General features: G+C 47.2%; 1 protein-coding gene across 3 annotated transcripts in view; it reads right to left on the minus strand.

The window, feature by feature from the left end:
• vps4a (vacuolar protein sorting 4 homolog A) overlaps positions 1-12,083 on the minus strand; it is a 123,495-nt gene that overhangs the window by 8,091 nt on the left and 103,321 nt on the right. The window lies entirely within an intron of this gene.

Below are 12,083 nucleotides of genomic sequence, written 5' to 3' on the forward strand. Positions count from 1 at the left end.
AGTGGTACGCACGATCGAAAACAAGTTTTTGATTCCATGTGCTTTATTGAGTGTTTTTATGTGTGAAGACTGCTGATATGAGATTTTAATTAAAATTGTTCAAATTAAATAATGAATAAGTCACACGAGAGCAGCGTTCCCCAACCTTTTTTGTGACATGGTTAGGTGCCGGACAAATTGTGGGGGGGAGGCTGGGGGGGACATCAGTTTCTCCCCAGTCACTGCTCGCGTGAGTTACCTCAGCTTATCGCGATTGTTGGAGCTTGTGCGCAGCGGTAAGTTAAAGGTTGCTGTTATCGACTGAGTATGTTGCTGTGATCGCGTGCGTCTTCGACACAGTGAGTACTGTATTTTTCGGACTAAAAGTCGCTTCGAAGTACAAGTCGCATCAGCCATAAAATGCACAATAAAGGGGAAAAAATATAAGTCGCACCGGAGTATAAGTCGCATTTTGGGAGAAATTTATTTGACAAAATCCAACACCAAGAACAGATATGAACCACCAACAACAGGCTAAACGATACGATATGCTAACGTGACAAACACAAACGAGGAGCTGAGAATGGGCCTGACGTAACATTAACAGTTATTCAAATAACTAGAACATAATGAACACGTTTATCAAACCATCTGTGTCACCCCAAATCAATAAATCCATCGATCGAATGCTTCATCCTTTCTGTAAACAACGCCGCGTGTGCGGCGTGCTGCGAACGTCGAACTTGTTGTCGTCAGTTACATTTCAAATTATTCCACAGACCCCTCCGTGAGTCGTCACCTTATCGTGGTGGAGGGGTTTGCGTGCCCCTGGAAGGGTCACCCATGGCAAACGGGTCCTAGGTGAGGGGCCAGACAAAGCCCGGCTCACAGAAGCCCCTTACGATGATTGAAATAAATGGATTTTGTTTTCCCTGGCCCGGACGCGGGTCACCGGGGCCTCCCTCTGGAGCCAGGCCTTGAGGCGGGGCTCGAAGGCGCGCGTCTGTGGCCGGGCATAGCCCGAAAAGGAAACGTGGGTCCCCCTTCCCATGGGCTCACCACCTGTGGGAGGGGCCGAAGGGGTCGGGTGCAATGTGAGCTGGGAGGCAGCCAAAGGCAGGGACCTTGGCGGTCTGATCCCTGGCTGCAGAAGCTGGCTCTTGGGCCATGGAATGTCACCTCTCTGGCTGGAAAGGAGCCCGAGCTGGTGTACGAGGTAGAAAAATTCCGACTAGATATAGTCGGACTAGCCTCCACGCGCAGTTTGGGTTCCGGTACAAGCCCTCTCGAGAGGGGCTGGACTCTCTTCCACTCTGGAGTTGCCCACAGTGAGAGGCGTCGAGCAGGTGTGGGTATACTAATTGTCCCCCGGCTGGGCGCCTGCACATTGGGGTTCACCCCGGTGAACGAGAGGGTAGCCTCCCTCCGCCTTCGGGTGGGGGGGACGGGTCCTGACTGTTGTTTGTGTCTATGCACCAAACGGCAGCTCAGAGTACCCATCCTTCTTGGGGTCCCTGGAGGAAGTGCTGGAGAGCGCTCCTTCTGGGGACTCCATCGTTCTACTGGGTGACTTCAATGCTCACGTGGGCAATGACAGTGAGACCTGGAAGGGCGTGATTGGGAGGAACGGCCCCCCCGATCTGAACCAGAGCAGTGTTCTATTGTTGGACTTCTGTGCTCGACACGGATTTTCAATAATGAACACGATGTTCAAGCATAAGGGTGTCCATGGGTGCACTTGGCACCAGGACACCCTAGGCCGCAGTTCGATGATCGACTTTGTAGTCGTATCATCGGATTTGCGGCCGCATGTTTTGGACACTCGGGTGAAGAGAGGGGCGGAGCTGTCAACTGATCACCACCTGGTGGTGGGTTGGCTCCGATGGTGGGGGAAGATGCCGGTCCGACCTGGCAAACCCAAACGCTCTGTGAGGGTCTGCTGGTAACGTCAGAATTTCCTGTCAGGAAGAGCTTCAACTCCCACCTCCGGCAGAGCTTTTCCCACGTCCCGAGGGAGGCGGGGGACATTGAGTCTGAGTGGACCATGTTGCGCGCCTCCATTGTTAAGGCGGCCGACCGAAGCTGTGGCCGTAAGGTCGTTGGTACCTGTCGTGGCGGCAATCCCCGAACCGGCTGGTGGACACCGGCGGTAAGGGATGCCGTCAAGCTGAAGAAGGAGTCCTATCGGGCCGTTTTGGCCTGCGGGACTCCGGAGGCAGCTGACAGGTACCGGATGGCCAAGCGGAACGCGGCTTCAGCGGTTGCTGAGGCAAAGACCCGGGCGTGGGAGGAGTTTTGTGAGGCCATGGAGAATGATTTTCGGACGGCTACGAGGAAATTGTGGTCCACCATCCGGCGTCTCAGGAGGGGGAAGCAGTGCAACGTCAACACTGTTTACAGTGGGGATGGCGTGCTGCTGACCTCGACTCGGGACGTCGTGAGTCGGTGGGGGGAATACTTCGAAGACCTCCTCAATTCCACCTACACGCCTTCCATTGAGGAAGCAGGGCCTGGAGACTCTGAGGCGGATTCTCCAATCTCTGGGGTCGAAGTCACTGAGGTAGTTAAAAAACTCCTCGGTGCTAAGGCCCCGGGGGTGGATGAGATCCGCCCGGAGTTCTTAAAGGCTCTGAATGTTGTGGGGCTGTCATGGCTGACACGCCTCTACAACGTTGCGTGGACATCGGGGACAGTGCCTCTGGATTGGCAGACTGGGGTGGTGGTTCCCCTCTTTAAGAAGGGGGACCGGAGGGTGTGTTCCAATTACAGGGGAATCACACTCCTCAGCCTCCCTGGTAAGGTCTATTCAGGGGTGCTGGAGAGGAGGGTCCGTCGGGAGGTCAAACCTCGGATTCAGGAGGAGCAGTGTGGCTTTCGTCCTGGCCGTGGAACAGTGGACCAGCTCTACACCCTCGACAGGATCCTCGAGGCTGCATGGGAGTTCGCCCAACCAGTCCACATGTGTTTTGTGGACTTGGAGAAGGCGTTCGACCGTGTCCCTCGGGAGGTTCTGTGGAGGGTGCTTCGGGAGTACGGGGTGCCGAGCCAACTGATAAGGGCGGTTCGGTCCCTGTATCACCGATGCCAGAGTCTGGTCCACATTTCCGGCAGTAAGTCGGATTCGTTCCCAGTGAGGGTTGGACTCCGCCAAGGCTGCCCTTTGTCACCGATTCTGTTCATAATTTTTATGGACAGAATTTCGAGGCGCAGCTGAGGCGTTGAGGGGGTCCGGTTTGGGGACCTCAGCATCGTGTCTCTGCTTTTTGCCTGTTTGACTGTCTGGCTTCTTCAGGCCGTGATCTCCAGCTCTCGCTGGAACGGTTCGCAGCCGAGTGTGAAGCGGTCGGGATGAGGGTCAGCACCTCCAAATCAGAGTCCATGGTCCTTGATCGGAAAAGGGTGGAATGCCCTCTCCGGATCGGGGATGAGATCCTGCCCCAAGTGGAGGAGTTCAAGTATCTTGGAGTCTTGTTCACGAGTGAGGGGAGGATGGAGCGCGAGATCGACAGGCGGATCGGTGCAGCGTCGGCAGTAATGCGGACCCTGTACCGGTCCGTTGTGGTGAAGAGAGAGCTGAGCCAAAAGGCAAAGCTCTCAATTTACCGGTCGATTTACGCTCCTACCCTCACCTATGGTCACAAGCTATGGGTGAGAAGCTCGGTCATCCGGGAGAGACTCGGAGTAGAGTCGCTACTCCTCCACGTTGAGAGGAGCCAGATGAGGTGGCTCGGGCATCTGATCAGGATGCCTCCTGGACGCCTCCCTGGTGAGGTGTTCCGGGCATGTCCCACTGGTAGGAGACCCGGGGACAACCCAGGATGCACTGGAGAGACTATGTCTCTCAGCTGGCCTGGGAAAGCCTTGGGATCCCCCGGGATGAGTTGGATGAAGTGGCTGGGGAGAGGGAAGTCTGGGAGTCCCTCCTAAAGCTGCTGCCCCCGCAACCCGACCCCGGATAAGCGGAAGAAGATGGATGGATGGATGGACGGATATCAAATAAAAATATAAACAACAATTTTATTGAACCATCCGTGTCACTCCAAATCAATAAATCCATCGGAATCTTCGTCTTCCGTGTCACTTAAAAAGAAAAAAAAACACAGCTGTTGACTGTGTGAACTACGTGCGCCGCTGATGTCAGACTAGATATATCAAATAAATGTACTGTATTTTTCGGACTAAAAGTCGCTCCAGAATATTGGTTGCATTAGCCATAAAATGCACAATAACGTGAAAAAAAACATATATACGTCGCTCTGGAGTACAAGTCGCATTTTGGGGTAAATTTATTTGACAAAATCCAACACCTAGAATAGACATGAACGAGCAACAACAGACTAAACGATACGGTATACTAACGTGACATAAACACAAACGAAGAGCTGAGAACGGGCCTGGCGTAACATTCAGAGTTATTCAAATAACTATTACATAAATAACACGTTTATAAAACCATCTGTGTCACTCCAATTCATTAAATCCATCGATCGTCCTTTATGTCAACAATGGGTGCGCGCCGCTGACGGCGCTTGCACTTCAAAATATTCCACAGGCCCATATAACAATATATAAATTATATATCAAATAACTATTATACATAAGCAATAATATCAAACCATCTGTGTCACTCCAAATCATTAAATCCATCGATCAAATTCCTCGTCCTTTGTCAACAACGCCGCGCGTGCGCCCTGACGTCAGCCTCGTCGTTATTCCACAGATGTAGTATATGACTATATTGTAGCGTTAACAAAGTACAATGAAAGACGTGTGTTTGTTAACCGGTCTTTATTTAACAAAACAAGAGTTCAATGAGCCAACAACTACTGAACTGTAACGATAAAAACGCATACAAGTTGCTATACGAAATAAAATATATCAAATAACTATAACAAATAGTTCACTTCCATCCCCGGAGGTGGCACTTCCAGCAATGGAGGTGGAAGAGAGCTCCATAGAATCGGACTGGGCATGCTTAAAAGCCATGTCCGAGCCCAATCCAGCATCCCCGGTAAAGGAAAATGTGTTTTTGGGAGTTTGCAAACATATTTTTTAAGGTTGTGTTAAACTTATAATCATATTAATATCTAGTATTGAAGTGCTCGTGTGGATTGGTGGGGGCCGAGGAATGTGCAGGCAAACTGCATGAACTTGTTTTCTTGGAAGTGTTGTGTATAGGCCCAGACAGGGAGTACCGGACGAGATAATCTCAAGGTCGGTGAGAAAGGAGAACAACAGCACATCTATGGGACTGGGCATCGAGGGGAAAACCCAACCGCCTGACCTCAGCGACACCTGGACGGGGAGGAGATGGCCATCCACCAATCATCTCACAATATTTTGCATGCTTTAATATTCATATTGTGTTTCTTTAAAACTGGGCAACCCGGAAGAATGTGTCGTCTTTTGGTGGTCACAAAAACGCACGAGTTTTAGTGTGAGGGACCCGGGACCCAGGCCTGTATTAGTGCGCTTTGTCAGGAATAAATAATTGGTAAATTTGGTCTAATTGATCTACTGGTCTTCTCTTTGACAGAACGAACTCGCAAAATTGTTAGGTGCGCCAGTGTGTGGATTAGGACATAGCAATTTATGTGTTAAGTGTTGATCGCAATTTGGAGTCAGATCAATAACTAGAATCCGTAACCTAACAATTTCTTGGTGACCGCCGACGTGATGTCAAGAGAAGGGTAATTGACAACTCGTGGTCTTTAGCCAAGACACCGGACAGTGTCAGGGACACTGTCTCCCGGTCGGCGAACCGTTTGGAATAAGCGCACAACGTTGAGCTGGTACGACGTCTCCTAAACCCTGAGCTCATCACCGATAAGGTAAGCAGAATACCTGTTACTATAAGTCGAAATGCTGCAAATTGAAAGAGGAAATTTAAGAGGAGACTGTCGTTCAGATCAAATAAGGAGTGCATGAAGTTAAGATACATACGGTGAATAAGTTTGGAACTTACGTGTGTAACGTGTACGGTAAAGTCAGGGACTTACGCGTACTAAGGATAGGTCAGGGACCTAGTGCTTCGTCGTGGCGGACAAGGGTGCGGTGACGATCGTATTCAAATAGCTGGGGTTAATAAAGAGATCCCCGAGGGGAAGTGAGGCCTCCTCAAAAAATATCCGGTGGTAACAGTTCCTCCTGTGAGAGATCAGACTGCTAAAATATCCAAAATGAACCAAATTGGGGGGAGAGTGTGTGTGCGCGCAGAGGATCCTCATGAGTGGGTGTGTATATCAGTGTGTGTGAGTGAGATGTGTGTTCTATGGAAGAAATCAGTAATGGAGAATGTTTAGGAGGCTTTTGAGCGATAATAGGGAAATTGAGAAGTGTACAATGGTGTGTTTAAGTTGGTTAGAGAAACTAAGATGAGCAAGGTGTGGCAATAGAGAAAATAAGACGTGTGTGGCAGAAAGTTACTAGAACGGTGGCTTGATAGGATGAGAATAAGAGACAACAAATGTTGTGTAGAAGACATTGAAAGATGTCGAATGTGAACATGATGAAGGGCGCAACAGCAAAGTTGGCCTGCCCTTTGAGAAGTTGAGACTGATGAGCGTGCCTGCACTCGCGCGTAATCGCGGGTCTGGGCTGTGCGCGTGGGCCTGTGCTATGCTCGTGCGGGCGGTGGGCCGGCATCATGATTGTTGCAGGAAATGGCCAGCCTGTAGCCGGTCAACATTGATGCCGCGACCCCCCCCCCTCGCGCGCTATGGCCCGGGCGGGGCAGGGACAGTGTGAGTTTCTCAGTGAATGTTTGAAGCAGTGAGATTGAAGGAATGTATATGCTGATGTGGAAGCGCAAATTGTGAATGGTATTGACCGATAGAAAGTGGCAAAGAAGCTACATGAGAGATGGATTGTGCGTGCGTGCGTGCGTGCGTGCGTGCGTGCGTGCGTGTGGATGCGTGTGTGTGTGTGTGTACGTGCGATTGTGTGCGCGCTCGGTGTGTGCGTTTATGTGCACACCCTGTGTGGGTGCAGGCGTGTGAGGAGGAAGACTGCATGGATCAGAGAATGTTCAAGAAAGGGGGGGCTAACTCGTAAATAATGAGGAGCTATTGGGAGTAACCTGTTTGTCCTTTCTTTAAGGTTAGGTTAAGTTAGCAACATGAGCGATTTAGAGGTTCAAAAGAAAGACAATTAAAAGAAAATAACATTTTTGATTTGGACAATTGCAGGCTAACAGGAGCATAGATTGTTTTTGTTTGTTTTTAAAGATATATTTAACAGTTTATCTCGGTGCAGTAAGGATATAGCAATTTTGAAAGACTTAAAATTAAAAGCAAAATTACATTTTAATTCTGACACATGCCAGCTAACATGAGGATGGCAAATAAATGAATAAATACTCGCTCAAATGCGGCATGTGTTTTAAATTGGGCGATAAGACATTCACTTTCAAGCACTATCATTTAGCGCTGCTGACAACAATAATTTATGAGATGGTAAACCAAGGAGGAGTGTCATAGTTGGAACACAGGCGCTGTATGACCTATAGATTGAACAATAACATTCACTGCATATACAACCATGTTGGTAGATTGTTAAATTACATTACAGTTTATTATAAAGGATTTCGGAACTTTATTTGATGATAAACACTGGAACGAGGATTTTAGCCGTGTTAATGGGTAGGGTGGATGGATTACTCAAAAAAAAAAAAAAAAAATGTTAATAGGAAGATTTAGGGTGTAAGGAACAAATACTACACATGAAGACTGATAACACGAAGATAGTTTTGTGAAATTTGTGTCCCAGTGTGTTCTGCTCTAGCGCATGGCACAAGTCCTGAACTGAGTCCTTGTACTCTACTGGCTGCCTCAAAATCAACAGAGGACTGTCCCTGGTCATGAGACACCTTTGACCTTTGGGAGAACAACAGGAACTATTATCATGCTTAAAGGGGGCAAGCACGGCTCTTCACAGGACAAGAACCATACAGTTGGTGGAATACACACAGTCGCAGATAAAAAAATAGACTGAAAGAACAAAGACAAGATGGATGCATTTGAGAATGGCGGACGGTCCAGCCCTGAATCATCATCATGAGAATCTAAGAGGAGAGGCTGCTAAAGACTTGCACGAGTCACATGAAGTCAAACTGGACACATTGCTAAAGACTGCTGAAGCATTACAAAGTTGGTGGAGTGTGGGACAAAAGGGATGGAAGTGTGTTTGGGTGCTGGGGCAGACATAACTGAGGAGTTTTGATAAAAGAGGGAATAATAAGGCTGCTTATTGACACTGAAACGGGGATAAAAAACAAAATACATAGATATGGTCAGTGAAGATGCACTGACAAATTATACGACAGCGTGATCAGAAACTTTGCAAAGTGGACATTGATCAATAGAAATTAAATAATTTGAATCATACATTTTTATATGTAACTTAGCATTTCGAATACATAATTAATCTAACTGAAATAATGAAATTTTATAATTGGACCAGTGAAAATTTGGATTCGGGCAACAGAAGGCTGAATTGCTAAACTTAATTGACCTTTATCAAAGCAACAGAATTTAATTACACATCAACTGCGACTGATTTATAGGATGCATATTTCAGCTTGAAGGGGTGAGGGGCCATAAGAAAGTTGGAATTCTGGATAGTCAGCAAAATAGTAATAAAGGGCACTACTTAATTAAAAAAAAAGGAATACAGTAGGGCTTTAAATAACGAATACATTGACATGACCCTTGCGACAATTGATTTAAATGGCAATTTATGATAGGCATTTGGGGTTAGGATTAACAATCCATCCATCCATCCATTACTGGTGCGGCTTGTCCTTACGAGGGCCACGGATGATTAACAATAATAACTAGAATTATTAATTTCCGTAGAAATTGCGTGTGAAGGCGAAGAGGCTGAATAAAAATTCGGGGAAAGCCACAAGATTATGTTTAAATTTGGAACGTGTTGAATTGGTCAGAAAATTGATAAAAATATAGAAAGAATTTTGTAAAATTGGGCGTGAATTTTAAAGTTGAAAATTTGAGAGGGGGGAGTGAGACTCGCCAAGAGGGGCAATAAAGTGAAGCAGACTGAGAAACATATTTGAGCTAGACAACAGGAAAAAGGGGGAGAGCCAAATGATGACGTAAAAATCCAGAGGGAATAGTCGGACCCATCTTTATTGAATTTAATTAGGATAAGTAATAGAGACCGAGTTTGTAGGAGCAATCTGAGGTTATGGAGGCTCCCCTGACACGCGGGTCCCACAGTCGGCCCCCCCAGATAGACATATATGACAATTTGCGATGAATCTGATGGGCGAGTTTATGGAAAATTGAATTGGAGATTTTACAATAGGTCATGTTGACAACTATGTCCAAATATGAAGAGTTACTATTAGGAGTCAATGTTTGCCTGCACACTAACATACTAACTTTGAGTGTGTGTGTGCAGTATGATTGGCCAGAGAGGTCTGAAGTTGGGGTGATGTGTTTGCAATTGAGGATAAAATTCCTCTCACCTGAAGGGGTGGTACAGACTGGAACCATGGCTCAATGATCAATCAGGGGCACCATCGACAACAAAACGGTGTGATGGAGAAGGCCCATTTCAGTGATATGGTCAGACAAGACAGAACTAGTATCGAACAGCAAGACTTTGGACGATTTGACGTGTGACGACTTTGAGCTCACCCGACGGGGTGATGGACTAGGTGGACAGTGACCAATTGTTTGACGCTTAAACGTGTTTGCGACAATAGCACGCTCTGCTTTGTTTTTCTGTGTGACTTGATTTTTTGCAGCACCAGCCACCAGCCAAGGAGCGGATTGCGCGTTGCTTGCGTAACTTGTTTTCATTCTTGCAGGTTGTCGATTGCGTTCGTGGAAAGTTTGTGTTGGATTTACAAGAATATGTTAACCCTTGCCCTTTTGGTTTTTATGATGAACTTGTTGATGACGTGGTTTTCAGGACATGATCCGCGGGCGCCAGGATTCATTTTATGACTGTTTTTGTTTTGATACTTGATGTCTGTTTTTGTTTTTGTGTGTACAAATGTCCGCTGTCAGCAGGGCTATAAGCTCACTGACAGGAGTGCGATGATTTTTGTTTGTGTCGCCGAGTGTGTGTGGTGGACAGTCAAGTTTCAAGGACTTGGGGTGACGGTCCCGGGGCCCAGATGGGAGCTAGAGGTTCCGCGGGCCTGGCTACAATGAGAGTGGTGATGAGAGGGGACGCTTTGCAGGTTCCTTTTGATACGTAATGACACATTGGGTGAATGTGTCAAAGGGGGAGTGGTAAAATAGAAATGGGTGAGTAGGTTTCAATTTGTAATTGTGATATACAAAGTTTTTTTTCCAAATTCACTTGTTTTCAAGCTTTAACAGGACATGCCAGAATTCACCCAGCAGTGATGGAAGGAGCAGAGGAAAACCAGTGACATCTGGTTGTGGTGTGGTGATGACAAATTATAGGATCGCTTGCCAAAGAACGCATCAGGTATCTGTTCCCTCGTGTCTTTGATAATGCCTGTGGTGGTTGTCCCCATTGAAATACAGAATCTCAATTGGGACCTGGAGTCCCCACTGGCGGGGCTCCTGAAGCGAGCCAAAAGAGACGTTTTGCCCCCGTGATTGAGCGACGACGATCCCACATATATTGACACTATAGGAGTGCCCCGGGGTGTGTCAGATAAGTATAAACTCGTTAATCAAGTGTTCTCGGGATTCGAAAGTATCTTCCTATGGATCACCCCCAATAAAAATGTAGACAGTATTAATTACGTTCATTACAATGTCCAACGACTGGGTAATTATACAGCTGAATCATTCGCCGCAGTTCATGAACAATTGGCTGCAACGTCGTTAATGGCGTTCCAAAATAGAATTGCGTTGGACATGCTATTGGCTAAGGAACATGGTGTATGTGGAATGTTTGGTGATGCATGTTGTACTTTCATCCCAAACAACACGGCACGAGGAGGCCGACTGATCCAGGTGTTGGAAGGACTAAGGACACTGAACAAAAAGATGAAAGATCATTCAGGCCTACACACCGATATTTGGTCTGATTGGATGAAAACGTTCAGAAGCTGGAAAGGCCTCATCATGTCTGTGCTTGTTGCTGTGGCTATTTTTACTACAGTTATGATTTTATGCGATTGTTGTTGTATTCCATGTATTAGGTCACTCACTGTCCGGTTGATCGAGAAAACCGTTGGCCCGTTGCCACCGATGGGCCAATATGCCCTGGTGACTCAACATGAGCAGCGGGGGGAAGGAAGGATCGACAGCGCGCTGGTAGCTGTTTGCTAGGGTAACGGGTGATGACCTCATAAATGAGGTCATGAGAGGGAATAAAGGAAAATGTGTTTTTGGGAGTTTGCAAACATATTTTTTAAGGTTGTGTTAAACTTATAATCATATTAATATCTAGTATTGAAGTGCTCGTGTGGATTGGTGGGGGCCGAGGAATGTGCAGGCAAACTGCATGAACTTGTTTTCTTGGAAGTGTTGTGTATAGGCCCAGACAGGGAGTACCGGACGAGATAATCTCAAGGTCGGTGAGAAAGGAGAACAACAGCACATCTATGGGACTGGGCATCGAGGGGAAAACCCAACCGCCTGACCTCAGCGACACCTGGACGGGGAGGAGATGGCCATCCACCAATCATCTCACAATATTTTGCATGCTTTAATATTCATATTGTGTTTCTTTAAAACTGGGCAACCCGGAAGAATGTGTCGTCTTTTGGTGGTCACAAAAACGCACGAGTTTTAGTGTGAGGGACCCGGGACCCAGGCCTGTATTAGTGCGCTTTGTCAGGAATAAATAATTGGTAAATTTGGTCTAATTGATCTACTGGTCTTCTCTTTGACAGAACGAACTCGCAAAATTGTTAGGTGCGCCAGTGTGTGGATTAGGACATAGCAATTTATGTGTTAAGTGTTGATCGCAATTTGGAGTCAGATCAATAACTAGAATCCGTAACCTAACACCGGACAGCCACCCGGCTGAGCACCGGCCCCCGACTTCCATCCACGGAGGTGAAAGAGAGCTCTGTAGAGTAGTACCGGTCGTGCGTAAAAGCCATGTCCGAGCCCCATCCACCGTCCCTGGACAGCCATCCGGCCGAGCGC

The sequence above is a fragment of the Syngnathus floridae genome, chromosome 6, assembly GCF_059516105.1.
Source record: "Syngnathus floridae isolate MCC-2025c chromosome 6, RoL_Sflo_1.0, whole genome shotgun sequence".
NCBI lineage: Eukaryota > Metazoa > Chordata > Actinopteri > Syngnathiformes > Syngnathidae > Syngnathus > Syngnathus floridae.